The sequence below is a fragment of the Pan troglodytes genome, chromosome 5 (assembly GCF_028858775.2).
Source record: "Pan troglodytes isolate AG18354 chromosome 5, NHGRI_mPanTro3-v2.0_pri, whole genome shotgun sequence".
Lineage (NCBI taxonomy): Eukaryota > Metazoa > Chordata > Mammalia > Primates > Hominidae > Pan > Pan troglodytes.
Window position 1 is genome coordinate 19,873,047 of NC_072403.2, and position 15,805 is coordinate 19,888,851.

The 15,805-nt window shown below is 39.9% G+C and overlaps 1 protein-coding gene across 5 annotated transcripts in view; it reads left to right on the forward strand.

Moving 5' to 3' along the window:
* The first annotated feature begins 2,060 nt into the window (after nucleotides 1-2,060).
* Nucleotides 2,061-15,805, forward strand: part of RNF182 (ring finger protein 182) — a 55,324-nt gene continuing 41,579 nt past the window's right edge. For 2 of the 5 annotated variants that reach the window (XM_054685607.2, XM_016954928.4), the window contains exon 1: nucleotides 2,096-2,238. The gene's annotated coding sequence lies outside the window, so the exon portion shown is untranslated. Of the gene's footprint in view, nucleotides 2,239-2,484; nucleotides 2,745-15,805 lie in introns of those variants that run through there. The other 3 variants (XM_054685606.2, XM_016954927.4, XM_063812789.1) reach the window with 3 other exon arrangements.

Below are 15,805 nucleotides of genomic sequence, written 5' to 3' on the forward strand. Positions count from 1 at the left end.
CAAGAGGCAGAATGGAAGCAGACCTTAAGATAAAGCTAAACCTCTTTAGGAAAAATGAATGTCTGGAAGAATGTCTCACAGAATAACGCAGGACCAGGTCACTAAGCAATTCTCTAAGTGGGGACACAACGTGGACTTTTCCAAGCCTTCAGCTGAGGGCAGGGATGGCCAAGTCAATGGTCCCTCCCTGTTCCGTATTCAGTTTTTGATCAGGCAGTAATGTGCATGCAGGTCAACAAACATTTATTAAAGCTTTTTGTTTTTGATTCTTCATTGATAAATTACTAATAAATGCTCATTTGAAAAAGCCAAACAAACCAAATATGTGTACTAAATTGTACATCGTAACAGGTAACTGTCCCTTCAATTTTTTTTGTAGTTAACAGGTTACCACTTCTAGCAATTAGGTAGGCATTCTTATAGACCTTTATCCCTATGTTTTTGTTCTGTGTCTATATATCCAGTTTTTTTGTACAGAATGGGATCACCCACACATACGGTTCTGAGCTCCCCTTTTCCATTTAATAAGAAATCAATATCTATGAATTTTATATATTTTATTCTTATTAATGGATGCATAGTATTATGTGGTATGAAGTGCCACATTATTTAACCTTATCACTATTGATGGGCATATAAGTTGTTTCAAACATTTACTATTACAAAACTTCTGCAATGCATATCCTTTTATATCTATCATTACACATTTGTGTGTTTCTGTATGACAGATCTCTAGAATTGAGATAGCTGGGAGAAATGTATGTGCATTTTGAATTTTGGCAGGTATTGCCAAATGCTTAATGGCCTGCCAAAAAGACCTTGTCTTTTGACTTCATCTGGAATATTATTGACTTCATTCAGAATATTCCCATTACAAGAAAGTGGCCAGTCTCTCCGAGGAACAAACTGTTTTCTTTTTCCACCATGAAATAGATCTTATCTTTTCATTAGTTAATATATGTGTACCTTCAAATGGCAATAACATTGTTCTGCTTTGTGACTTCTCAAGTAGTAAACCCAGAAAACATCAGCTACCGTGGATTTTATTACAAATCATTGACATTCCTTTGGTGATTCACAAATGCCAAAAAATAAATGTCATGTTCCCCAGGGTTTGAAGAAAGACACTGTAGCTTTTGGATTCAGCAACGGATCTTTCAAGAAAACAGTATGGAGGGATGACTCACTCCCCCCATGGAGGCTGCCCTCTAGTTCGTCCTTTAGAGGAAGCATGACCAAGGGTCTGCTAGTACTTTTCTCTCCCTCTCTAAGAATTTCCTCAGGAGAGGAAAAAGTTAGCTTTCTTTTCTCTGCTCCCGAGTGCCACGGCCTGCAGTGCGTGACCAGTCCTCGGCACAGAGTCACTCAGGGCTCATGGTAGATTCTTAGCAGTCACAGCCAATAGCTGCGCAGTGTGGCAGCAGCTGAGATCCATACTGCAGCCTGAAAGTTGTGTTTCAGCTTCTGAGGTTACAAGTGTATCCAGTGTTTACATCAGAGATAAAGCCCCCTTTCCCCTCTCTCCTACGGGAGCCCTCAACAAGACAGATACACGGGTTGGGTGGAGTGAGACCACATGCAGCAGAGGCAAAGCTTGCTAAAAGAGAGAGAAGGAGGAGGGGGAGAGGGAGGAGGCGGCACGGCGTCCCTTGGCAGCTCCGTGCATGCTGCGGCAGTTGCAACAGGAGAACCGAGTACCAGTTGCTCCACACTTTATCACTTTGCATTGCTCTTTCTCCTCCCTTAAGTGAATTTCCATTTTGAGGGTACAGCTCCACAGGAGAAAGGTGTGGTGGTGGTAGTGGTGGAGGGTGTCTGGGCGGGGGATGGTGGTGCGACGGGAGTTGGAATGTCCAGTGTGGGGAAGCAAAGGAGTGCCTACTAGGATGCGAATACCACTTGGCCCTGGGCTCGCTCCGCTTTAGCCTTCCCCTCTCGCTGGGGAGAAACAGGCGGTTTGTGAGGGAGACTGAGAGAGGGGCGTGTTTGTGGTGGTGGCGGCCCATCGGGGGTCCTTGTCCTCTCCGAATACCCGGACTGCTGAGGGGAAGGGCCGGGGGGGCCCCGGCGGTTGCCATGGTGACGCAGGGTCGGCGGCTCCGCGCCGTAGAGACAAAGCCGCCCGCCCGCCAGCCCGCTAGCTCCTCGCGCGAGCTCCTCCTCCACGGGAACCTCCCTCCCCTCCCAGGCGCCGCCGCAGCCGGAGCGGCTCCCGGGCCCTGGGCCGCCGGCGGCCAGGTAAGGCGATCGCGCCCGCGGCCGGGGAGGGGTCGGCGGGACGCCGGGTGGGGTGGGGTGGGGTGGGGTGCGGCGGGGCCCGCCCGGCTCGCGGAGGGAGGGGTGCCCGCACTCGGCTGCGCCCGAGTCCCCGGGGGCCCGTCCCCACCGAGGAAACGGCCGGCGGCCGCCCCCGACGCCGCTGCCGCTGCCGCCGCCGCCGCCCCCGCGGCTTCCCCAACGCCGGGGCAGCAGCCAGCCCCGCAATCCTGGACGGCGCCGGGCCGCCCAAGCGCGCCGAGGAGAGGGGGCGGCAAACTTCGGGCCGAGCGGCGCCGGGGCCCGCGCGCGGAGTCTCCCTCCGGGCACCACGGGGGCCGCCGTCCTGGCACCAACTTGAGGGGCTGTGCGGCGGCGGGCGGCTGCGGAGCGCCCGCGCGGGCTGCACCTGCTCAGGGAGCTGCTCCTCTGTTGTTGTTGTTATTTTCCTTCTTGGCGTGCCATCGAGGCTTTTGGGGGGAAAAAAGGTATGAAAATATTTACCTTTGGACTTTCATGTTTCATGGCATTCTCTTTGAGGAGGGGATGGGAGGGTAGTAAGAGGGACAAGCGAAAGATTTTTACAAATCTCTGAAAAGTGAGCCCATTTTTATGCCTGTGGCTGAAGCATTTTGAGGAGGCTTCTGAAGTTCGTTTGGATATTGAATCGAAAGACCTTTTTTCTTTGGAAGGTGCAGTTGCACCTATAACTGGATGGTAAGGGTAGCCCGGCTTTCCCCGACTAGCAAGACCAGAGTGTAGAGCAGTACCGATACTTTGTCGAGGAGATACTTGGCACCGAGGTCATTGCTTTTGTTTCTAGAAGGTATTGTGTTCATGCTGTGAGGAACTGGAAAGTGCCTTGTGTTTTTATGTGTAGGGAGGCAATCCAAAGCACCTCTGGAGGCAGGTAGCTGGGCGGTGTTTGCATCGGTGTTTATGAGTGTGATGATGAGGACCACGATGCGGTTGCCATTGGGGCACTGGATAGGTTATAGGTACCTTTCTCAGTGGCCCCAACCCTTGCAATCATTTCGTGATAGTTTGTTGCAGACGCGAAGCACAGATTTAAATTGTGACTGTGAAGACTTATTTTTTTGGTACTTAGACATCATCTTACATGTAGTAATATGAAAGAAAACAGATGCATTTTCAGAAATACAGTTGATCAATTCAGAAGGAAATTGTATGTATGTTAATAAGATTTGTTTTAAATCATATTTAAACAATATGAGATGTCATATTGATAACTGGAAAATAATCTAACATATAAAATTGTATATCCAACTTAGTAAAATAATGTATAAGTTGGAATAGGTCATTTAAAGAACTATATGGAATGCAAGAAATTATATTTTTGCTAGAGAGTAATTAATGAAAACAGTACCACTGATCATTTTGAATTGCAGTTAAGTTGATTGGAATTCTGCATATTACAGCTACTTGAGGTGTCAGGCAAAGAGTGATTATTTAATATTCCTCTTCCCTCTTTTGGGATTTCAACACCTGTTAGCCTGCTGATTACTAGGTTTCTCAGTCTGTTCATATTTGCCAGCAACTTCAAGTAATGCCACTTCATTAGAAGATTGTATTGGAAACTAAAGGATTGAAGTTGCAATTAACAGTTTGCAGGTTATTTCACAATTGGGCTTGTTTTTAAACTGAATTTTACCTGTGGAAGATTCACAGATGCTCTGCTAAATACTCTTTCATGACAGTAATAAAATAGTACATTGATTAAAACGAAGTAGATCTGTTTTGAGAAGATAAACGGGAGAGAAAAATAAGTATTTTCTCACTTAAGCATGAACAGCAAATAGGATATTGAAGACTAGGCACATTATATAGACAGAGAATGTAGTTTTATGTTTTGTACTAAAAATAAATTAGTTTGTGTGTGTGTGTGTTTTTTTTTTCCTGAGGGACCAAGAGAACAGCTTTATTCAGATCTTTGTTAGCAAAACCAGTATTCAAGTTCAAGGACTTGGTCCGTGCTTTCCGCCAGATGAAACCCACACTGTGAGTTCTAGCCTAAACATTTATGTTGTGGCCCTTAATCTGAGTGCTGAAGAACGGAGATATCCATGGTGAATTTAGCACAGTAAGGACTGGTGCTTTGCCTTTACTGCTAGCTCACACGGGCACAACATTCAATATAGTTTGGCTTCTTCAAAGCTGCATCATTTTCTGCCAAAAAATAAAGTTGGTATACGGAAATCAACAATCATGTATTGCATGCACTGCTTGGTTGTAGTGGCTTATTTATAAGAGCTCTGAAGCATGAAATGAAGCTTGTGTCAGTGCAGTGGAAAACAATAATCTGGCATGTTTATATGTGTTACTAGTGTTCTGAGGTATGTGCATAACCAGATAATGAAAGAAAAAATACTATGATATCTGCAATATGTCCTTAGAAAATGCAAACAGCAATTGTGTTTTCTGTCCATGGTTTAGCCACCTGGTGGAAGCAGGCAACAGCACTGCATATCCCCAGGTGTAAAATACTAGTCATCACTCTTGCTGATTCACGGGAGTAGGAGTCTTTTCCTGCATTTCTAGCTTACGGGTTTTAATTTTATGACGTAAAATTGGCCCTAATTTTTGGTATAAGCTGTAAAATATGGCCTGATAATTGTCACCATAGCTGTATTCTACCTGAAAGAATTCTGTAATTCAGTTTATGAAGCATATCCAAAGACAAAAAAAAAGCCACAAATGTTCCTGTTTAAGTTAGGATTAACATTATGTTTGTGCCATTGAAAGTCAGTTGTTTGTAACCATATAAGCCTGCATGGGCAGCCTAAATAAAGCCACTGAAGCCTTTATTGACTGTTTCTGGGTCAACATTCTCTTGCAATTTCTAGTTGCACTGTGATAACATGATTACTGGTTGGTAATTTAGCATCTAGTGCAATGTGTTGTAGCATTTATAAAAGCACATTTGTGAAGGATGGTAGTTTTTAAATGATTTCTTCATTACCAAAACACTTAGGTTTAGATTTGTGGCTGGGGAGAATAGTGTGGCCCTGAGACCTCAAGACAAAATGCTGTAAATATAAGGTATTGTTAACTGACCTGCTGTGCACAGTGGGTATTGATCAGAACTACTGTGCTGAGAAAAGGCACAGGAGACACATGGTCATGGTGATAGGTTGTGGTGTTTAGTGACATGGATTATTAATAGTGATTGATAGAAGCTGAAAAACTTTTGTGGACGTGTGTTTCATTTTTCATGTTTTCAATTAAAATGGAGATAAGATGTCTTAAGCTGTTTGGTAAGCCACAAGTGCTTGGGGAAAATGTATACTTTTATACAGTATTGTACATAATTTAAGTGATATAAACATAGTTCAAGATAAACGATTGTTTTCCTGATGTGCCAATTGTTTGTAGCAGTTATGGAGTATGGTTTTGGACATCAGTCATCAAATGTTTATCAAATGCTTCCTTCTATATATTCTATGTTGCTTGATGAAAGTCAACCAACCTCTTATAGTTGGGGACTTACTTGTTTCTCAGCTATTAGGATTATTTATTTTATATGTAATTCTTAATGTATGATACCGAAATATTCTCCTTTGTTTTCAGCCTTCCTTTTTTCAAAAGTTACCAGTTAATTTTGTAATTTTTTTAAAAAAGTTTTATATTTCCAGAGCTTATTTTAAAAATGATTTGGTTAATTTGTAATTTGATCAGAAAATATTGTGCATAAAAAACACATTATAATCTTTATATTTCGCATTTTGAGTATTTACAGACATGGTTTGTTGGATAGTAGAATCTGGGATCCTGTTAGGTGATTGCTTATTTCCATACATGTTTTGAACTTGATCCTTGCTTCTGTATCTTATAATCGGTTGAAGTGAAAACCAAAGAACTAGGAGGTAGAGGCAGCAGTGAGTTAAAAGGTGTTAAAGAGATCAGTACATACTGAGAGTCTGCTGGCATAGTGGCCAAAGGTGGTGCAGGGGTGGGGGTGCAGTGGTGGTGGTTGGGAGGGCAGGGTCAGGGAGTCTGGGGCAGGAAGCTGGGGGACAGTGATGGCTCTAATAATCTCTTTTAACACTTTATGGTCCAGACTTTAAAGCAAATTACCTGAGGTCTTTACCTAGTGACCATTTCCAGAGGCTGGCTAGTCCTACAAAAGAGTTGCTGGTGCTGGTCCTGGTCACTTGCCTCCATTTTTCCTCCCAATTAACTAAAATGTGACTCTCTTGAATTGTGGTTTAAGTGCACTTTAAGCATTGTAAACCACAAATTAAGGCCCAATAATAAAATTTTCCCACATGAGAAATGTTATCTAATTGGTCAGGTACATGATTTAGATAATCAAGATGGCAATGGAACTATAAAATAAAACTGTGTGTTTGGCCAACATATTGTATTTGAGTGAGAAGTTGTGTTTCTGATCAGTCTGTTGTGAATCATCTTCCCTCTTCTATAGCTATAGTCATTCAAGGCAGACATGGTGTTTTACATAATTTGATCACCATGTGATGTGCCGGGCACAGTTATACTGAAGAATTGTTGATTGTTCAAACTCTTGAATTTTAAATCTACAATAAAAGGTTTCTGTGTGGTCTTCTCTGGCCTTTTTTCTTCCTGTATATTGGTTTACTGAGAACTTGTTTAGTCTGATTGCAGTAATTTTGACTTCCAGCTCTTCTCTGTCAATCAAACCTTTATGAATTCTTCCCTATGGGCCAGACACTTTTCTAAGCACTTCAGAAATATCAACTCATTTAATCCTCACAACAACCCTTTGAAGTAGGTACTATTATCCCTTTTTTATGAGTGAGGAAACTAATATGATCACTTTCTGTTACGTTAACCCAAAGGTACACAAAATATACCAGAATCCTGGCTTTATGTCAAGGAATGCAGCAAGCTTTATTTTCTGTTTACTGATATCTACTAAGTGTAGAAATAATGACACTAATTATTATGCTTGGGCTTTCCTCCCCCATCTTATTTTCTTTTTTTGCTAAAAAGAAACAAAACCTAAAGTCATAAAACAAGAAGCATTTCTTCATAGCATATTGTGACATGTACCAGTATTCTTTTCTGTACATAGAAACTAGAATAATTTATGAAAAAGATGTTTTCCAAAGGTAATTGTTCTTTAATTTATTATTTGTATTCATATATTAAAAGAATATAGTCAGCCTTGCATATCTGCAGTTTCCACATCTGCAGATTCTATCAATTATGGATTGGAAATATTTGGAAAAAAAATAACAATGCAACGATAAAAAATAATTCAAATAAGAAACCCAGTCTAAGAACTATTTACATGGTATTTACATTGTATTAGGTATTATAAGCAATCTACAGATGATTTAAAGTACATGGCAGGATGTACATAGGTTATATGCAAATACTATGCCATGTTATACCAGGGACTTGAGCATCCTCAGATTTTGGTATCCTTGGGGGTCCTGGAGCCAGCCCCCCTGCAGATATTGAGGGGTGACTACATATTTTCTGTGGTATTGGCCTTGCTATATACATGTAAATCTATCTTGGAAATGTTGATCCATTTGCATTGCCTCACGGGGTTATCCTCAACCTGGGCTCACCTGCTCTTTCCTAGGCTACCTCTTACATGTGCTAAGGACTAAGTGATACTCCCTTCTCACTCCCTCCCAGTAGAACTCTGTGCATGTCCCTCCTCTGAAATAACACATGTTCTTACTGTCTCCATAGAAGAATGATTAAGCATTTTAATTTCAGGAGCTTATTTAAGCTATGTGAAAAGTAGGACTAAATAAGAGACAGGTGTTCATAAAAGCAAGTGAGTAAACATAGTTCTGTAGGTTCTTTTAATAGTAAATATTGTAATAACTACCATTTATTAAGCATTTACTTGGTGCCAGGTACGCTATTAAGTATTCCACACAAGCTGTCTCTTTTGATTGTCACCATAATTCTTGTTTCCTCATCTATAAAAGGCTAATAAATAGCTTATCCAAGATTGTACAGAGTTGGTAGATTTAAAAACATGATTTGTGTGGATAAACCACAATCTGAATTTGACTATGATTGCTTTGTTAATTACCAGCAGACAAAGAATGCCTTTCTGCAGTGAAGATGCTTTTGGGATTATGTTACTTTGGAAAGAGTGGCAGTTGAGGACTGCCTGGTGGAGCAAATTCAGAGTGGCAGGTATGGCTGGCTGAGAAGGAGGAGGTAGTTCTCAGGAGGTAGCCAAGAAAAAGACATCGTTGTTCACAGTTATTGCTGCAGACCTCAGATGGGCTTTTAGAGTAGAAAGAGACAGAGAACCCCTATCCTCAAGTCTATCTTTGGAACAAAAACCAAAATTAAATGGAGTTATTTTCTGTCTCCTGAATTTGTGTTTTGTTTTATACTGTGTTCTGGATTGGAAATGAACAAGGACAAGGGCTACATGAGTGGTATAGGATGAAATGAAATGAAAAGTAACTCAATAAATGTCATATCCCCCAGGCTAAATTCCCTCAGGGTCAGAGCAACATGCTTTTTGCTACAGTGGGAGATTTCCTTGTTTTAGGATGCTGAAGGTCTGGAGTGTGGTATCAGGGATGAAGTTAGAAGTTTGGAAAGATGTTTTCATTTGGGTCATTCTCCTGCATGACATGGGGTTTTCCTGGAATTCCTGGTGCATACTTTCCTTGATAACTCCTGGGGGGGAAAAAGGAATGAGACTTAGAATCTGAATAGTATGGAATAAACCCACTTTTATGATCATCTAATTATATAGATCACTGTGACCTTTTTTTCTCTCTTTTTTTTTAATGTTCAAGGCCAGTATGAGAAGCCAGACAGCCTGGATTTGAATACTGCCTCTGCCACCTTTTAGTGATACGACCTTGAGGTAGCTGCTTAATCTCTCTGTGCCTTCATTTCGTTACTGCAATGGACAGCATGCTCATGTCCCCTCCAAATTCATATGTTGAAATTCTAACTCCCAAGGTGATGGTAGTAGGAGGTAGGGCCTTTGGGAGGTGATTAGGCCATGAGGGTGGAGCCCTCATAAATAGTATTAGTGCCCTTATAAAAGAGACCCCAGAGAGGTCATTGGCCCCTTCTGCCATGTGAGAACACGGTGAGAAGGCACCATCTGTGAACCAATAAGTGGTCTTTGACCAGATACCTAATCTGCCAGCACCTTAATCTTGGACTTCCCAGTTCCCAGAACAGTGATGAAGAAATTTCTGTTGTTTATAAGCCATTTAGCATATGGTATTTTGTTAGAGCAATCTGAGCAGACTAAGACAATTACCTGTAAAGTGGAGACAATAATATTACTTCACTTGGTGATTATGAGGATTAAATGAATTAACATTTCTAATGTACTTAATTATTAGTTATTAAGGGTAAGTTTTGTGTGGAGAAAGGAAAATTAATATTTAATTTATTTCAGGTAGAAACAAAAATCTAATTTTCTTTAGGCCTTTAAGTTCAACTTGCATATGTTAATACTCTGTTTATATATCTGGTAAATATGAGCAATCATCTTCACTTTTTCTTTGACTAAGCTTTAATTCAAATTGAACAGATTGGATTTCTTAAATTATCAGCCTCATTTATGAACTTAGTTAAATTTCAAACCTTAAATATTTTAAATCGCATGTTACTTTAATGTATTTATTTTTCTGTTTAGATAAATCATATGTTTATTGGGCAAATTTATGACTCAAGTAAGTAAAACCTTACCAAATACTTAGGTTAAGTTCCTTTGAATATTTTGTCACTTACAAAATTAATATTGTATAGACATAGTCAAATACTCCTAAATATTTCAATCAAAATAAATCATATCTGAAATCTATTACACATTTTGAACTAGAATCACAAAGCTCATCTGTCAGTTTGATGTCAGATTCTTTTAAACGTTAAAAACATGACAATTGTGCACAGGCTGTTCCAATTAATATAAGACATATTTCTAAACTTTTCTAAAAAGTAATAATACAAGTCTGATTTTCCTCATCTCTATATTGAATGCTAAACCTTCTCTAGATTGGAGTTAGTTACCCACTAGAAGGAAGTTTATAATCTCAGATAAACTGAAGGTGCCATTCTAGGTTAACTTTAGTTATCTTACCATCCCATATTGATTTGAAATTGCTGTCCGAGCATTTTTTAATTAAAATATGGTTGCCTATTGATCACACATTTAAGGCTTGAATGCTGCATCTGGATGGCACACATTCTGGAGAATTCTTCCTATGACACAGATGGACAGGCTTGGCCCTCCTGTGTAGTCATCATAACAATAGGAGACTCCAAACCCTTCTTTTCAGGTAGTATTGGTTTTTTAATCCTTAGACCAGTGCTGTCCAATATGTACTTTTAAGTTATGGGTTATATTAAAAAGTAAGAATTGGCCAGGTGCGTGGCTCACACCTGGAGGCCGAAGCAGGAAGATCACTTGAGGCCAGGAGTTCAAGACCAGCTTGGGCAACATAGTGAGATCCCACCTCTACAAAAAATGCAAAAATTAGCTGGGCATGGTGGTACGCACGTGTAGTCCCAGCTGCTCCAAAGGCTGAGGTAGGATGAGGCAGGAGGATTGCTTGAGCTCAGGAGTTCAGGTTTCCATGAGCCATGATTATTCCACTGCACTCCAGTATGGAGTGAGACTGTGCCCCTTAAAAAAAAAGAGAAAGTAAGAAGTAATTATTTTTAGTAGTAGATTTTATTTAACCTAATATATCAAAATTACCATAATTTCAACATGTAATCAATATAAAAATTATTAATGAGATTTTAAACATTTTCATTTTGCACAAACTATTTCGAATCTGTTATGCATTTTACACTTAGAGAACATCTCAATTTGGAGGATATATTTTCAGCAGTTAAAGTGAGGCCAGGCATGGTGGCTTATGCCTGTAATCCCAGCGCTTTGGAAGGCTGAGGTGGACAGGTCACCTGAGGTCGGTAGTTCGAGACCAACCTGGCCAATGTGGTGAAACCCCGTCTCCACTAAAAATACAAAAATTAGCTAGGCCTGGTGGCACGCGCCTGTAGTCCCAGCTACTCGGGAAGCCGAGGCAGGAGAATCGCTTGAACCTGGGAGGCAGTGGTTGCAGTGAGCCAAGATTGCACCACTGCACTCCAGCCTGGGCAACAGGGGAAGACTCGGTCTCAAAAACAGGAAAAAAAATTAAAAAAAAGAAATGTGGCCTTACCAAAAAAGTAATGTATTTGCAGGAAAAGTATTTTTCATTGTTTCAGTTTCTAAATTTAAATTAATTGAAATTAAATATGATGTAGATTTCAGCTTCTTAGTTGCACCAGCCACATTTCAAGTGCTCAATAGCCAAACATGACTAGTGGCTGCCATGTTGAATAGTGTAGTCCTAGACTTGATTCAGAGTCACTCCTCACCCTGTCTCTTATTGTTACGGAGTCTCCTGTTGTTATGATGACTATACAGGAGGGCCAAGCCTGTCTATGTCAGCTTTAGGCCGTGCCCACCAGTGTTTGAGATATCTCCTTTCATTCTGTTGGATTCTTCATTTCCGTCGCTCACAGTTATGTTAGTTGTTTTAATGACATCTGCTGGGTTTGAAAGGCATTTTAATGTAATTTCATTAGATCCAAATATTCTATACTTTCGCCTATTTTTCTGAGTGACTTCTCCAACAATGTTTTTTTGATTTGTTTACAACAGTTGTAATAGTTCCAAAGGTGATGCAGTGAGGTAAGCTTATGCCATCTCTGTTTTGTCATAGGTAGTTTGCCATTTAGATAGGATTATGAAGACTGAACTGTGATCCACGCATGAGCTCTTAATGCTGGCTGGCAGCCCCATTCCTTTTTTCTAGTTTGTTCATTATTCTCCTGTCCTGGACAAACAAAATCCAAATAAATAAACAAGAATATTAGCAGAGATAAATAAAATTGAGATAATTAAAATAATGCAAATGAGTGGATGAGTACCTTAGATTAAAGGGTAAGGTAACATTTAAATAGGGATTTGAGTGACGAGAAGATTTGATCAAGAGCAGAGCATTTCAGACAGAATCAGTGCAAAGGCTCTGAGGCAGAGAGAGAAGACAGGAGAGTCATATGAAATGAGGTTAGAAAGAAAAGGGGTGGCCAGATTGCTCCAGACTTTGTTATTCAGGGTAAGGACTTGGGTTTTATTCTATGTGGAATAGGAAGCCATTCTAGGACTTTTTGTAGAGATGGTCTGGGAAAGATGGGAGTAATTTGGTTAACATTTTAGAAATATTCTTCCATGTAGAGAATGGATCTACATGGAAGATGCAAGGGGACAAGATTGGTACCAGGGAGACTTGTTAGGAGCCAATTTCAATAGTCCAGGTGAGAGATGGTGTATTTACCACAATTTTAATTTTATGTTTATTTATGTGATAGATTGATACCATCGTCACTAGACTGTAAGCTCCAACAGGGCAGAAACAATGTCTTTTTTTTTTTTTTGCCTAAAGTTGTAATCCCTGTGTTGTATTCCCAGATGTAGTCCCCGTATGTTGACTTAACTGTCAATTCAGCATTTTCCATATTTCACACACAGAAGATATGTGTGTGTATCATGACCAAATAAGTTATTGTAGCTGGCAGGAAAGTATTCCTAAAGTCAGAATATCAAGGCCTTTATTCATATATGCAGATTAGAGTTGGAAGTCCTTCACTCTGATTCTGACAGTGGAATGACTTACAAGCTACATATTAATAAGTAGAAGATGTTTTCACAGGAAATCAGAACATTTGATGATCCAAAAAGATAGCACATTAGTTATAACCATATGATGTCACTGAAATTGTTGAAATTGTTATGATCTCTTAATCATGATAATGTATGGATAGAAGTTACTCAGCAATGTATCTTACATTGAATACATACAAAAGATGTTTAAAAATAAGACATCTTACTATGATTCATTTGAGATAGACATCACTTATTATAATGGGGCATTAGAAATGGGCTATGCTATTGATACAGTTTTGATGAGTGTATTAGTCCATTCTCACATTGCTATAAGGAACTACTTGAGAGTGGGTAATTTATGAAGAAAAGAGATTTAATTGACTCACAGTTCTGCAGGCTGTACAGGAAGCATGGTTGGGGAGGCCTCAGGAAACTTAACAATCATGGCACAAGGCCAAGGGAAAAGAGGCACATCTTACATGGCCAGAGCAGGAAGGAGGAAGAGAGATGGGAGAGGTGCCACACACTTTCAAAGAACCAGATCTCCTGAGAATTCTGTCACGAGATAGCACTATGGGGATTGTGCTAAACCATTAGAAACTGCCCCTTGATCTAATCACCTACCACCAGGCCCCACCTCCAACATTGGGAATTACAATTCAACATGAGATTTGGGTGGGGACACAGAGCCAAACCATATCAGTAAGGAACTAGCATCATAAAAAATTTAATGTTTTCCCTTTCCCTATCTTTATAGACAATGATGGAAGAGTTAGAAATCCTTAAAGAGCTTTATGTCAACAATTGGACACATAATTAGGAGAAGCTTAAAGCATTTTAGAACTCAGGATAATATCTCTACTGAGATTCAATTATTCTTTGGTCTACAGTAAATTTACATGGTCGTGGTTGATTGGTCTATAAATATAAATTTTTCTTTCACAGGCAGTTTAAAAAGGGGAACATTTAGACAGCTCTTGTAAAAATCTCACATTGTAGAGTGGGAAATTTCTGAAGTAACACTGTGCTAGGCACTAATGACTCAAAGATGAACAAATCAGGTATAGCCCTACCCTCCTGAGGCTAACAGAAGAAATTACAGATAAGTGTCTGGTCATTACACAAGTGTGTGCCACGATGGGGCATATGTATGATGCCTGTGGAGTCTGTAGGAGAGGCATCCAAGCAAGATTTGGGATTTGGGAATAATTGATGTCTATACTGGATGAAGGATGTCCCAGGAAAGCAGGCAAATATGGGACAGTTTGGGGTGGTAAGTGTGGGTAAAAGAGCTATAAAGAGGGAACAGGGCATCATAAAAGCTTAGAATCCATTTGAAATAATGTGGCTTCTTTTGGAGAGTAAAAAGAATTGGGGAGGGGGTGGAGTGAGGTCGAGGAGGAGAAAGGAGTAAGAGATGTGGCTGGTGAGGTAGACAGAGGCCAGATTAGGAAGACGTTAAAATATTTTGAGCAGGAGAGTAAATGATCAGATTTGAGTTTTAGAAAGTCTCTCATGGTGTTGCATATAGACTTCACAATCACATTACCTGTTTGGTGTTGTACGTATCTTGTATAGACATAGGAAGCATTACTTTTATTTTTAAATACATTTGTTATTGAAGGTTAACATACATATAGAAAAGTTCACGAATCGTAAGGATATATAGCTTTTATGCATTTTCAAGTGAGTCTTCTGTGTAACTACTACTCACATCAAAAAATAGAAGATTACTATTACCCCCAAATCCTTCCTTTGCCTTTTTCAGTTATTACCTGCCCCCAAAGGTGACCCATAGTCTGAATTCTAACACTGTTGATTAGTTTTGCCCAGTTTAGAACTTTATACAAATGGAATCAGGCAGTGTGTACTTTATGTGTGTGCGTATGATAGCTTTCACCAACTATTTGGGATATTCATCCTTGCTGCTGGATGTAGTAATAGTTTGTTTTTTGTCTCTCTCATTTTGGTATAGTATTTCATTGCTGCCTGTAGCACAATTTTTAAAATCATTTACTGTTCATAGACATTTGGGTTGTTCCCATTTTCACCTATTACAAATAGTGCTGCTATAAACATTCTTATACATGTGTATGTGAGCATTTCTGTTGTGCATCTGTGTAGAAGTAGAAAGGTCATGGGTTATATGTATGATTTAGCTGTGATACTGCTATCAAACATTTGCCAAACAGTTGTCCAGGTGGTTATATCGGTGACATTCTCAACATCAGTGTATGAAAGTTCTAGTTGTTTCTCATTCTTGCTCATAGTTGGTATTGCCAGTCATAGTGGCAGATGAAAAATGATATCTCATTGTAGTTTTTATTTGTACTTTCCTAATAAGTGATATTGAGCATTTTTTCATGTTTTATTAGCCATTTGGATAGCCTCTTCCATGAAATGCCAGTTCAAATATTTTTGTCCATTAAAAAAGATTATCTTTTTCTTACTGATTTTTTTTTTATTTTTATTTTTTTGAGACAGAGTTTCTGTCGTCGCCCAGGCTGGAGTGCAGTCTCCGCTCACTGCAAACTCCGCCTACCGGGTTCACGCCATTCTCCTGCCTCGGTCTCCGCGTACCTGGGACTACAGGTGCCCGCCACCATGCCTGGCTAATTTTTTGTATTTTTTTTTTTTTTTTTTTTAGTAGAGACGGGGTTTCACCGTGATAGCCAGGATGGTCTCAATCTCCTGACCTCATAATCTGCCCACCTCGGCCTCCCAAAGTGCTGGGATTACAGGCGTGAGCCACTGCGCCCGGCCTTTTTCTTATTGATTTTTATGGAGTTCTTTATATTTTCTAGATAGAAGTCCTTTGTGCGATGTATGTGTTACAGAATTCTTCCACACTGTAGCTTGCTTTTAACTCTTATAATTTTT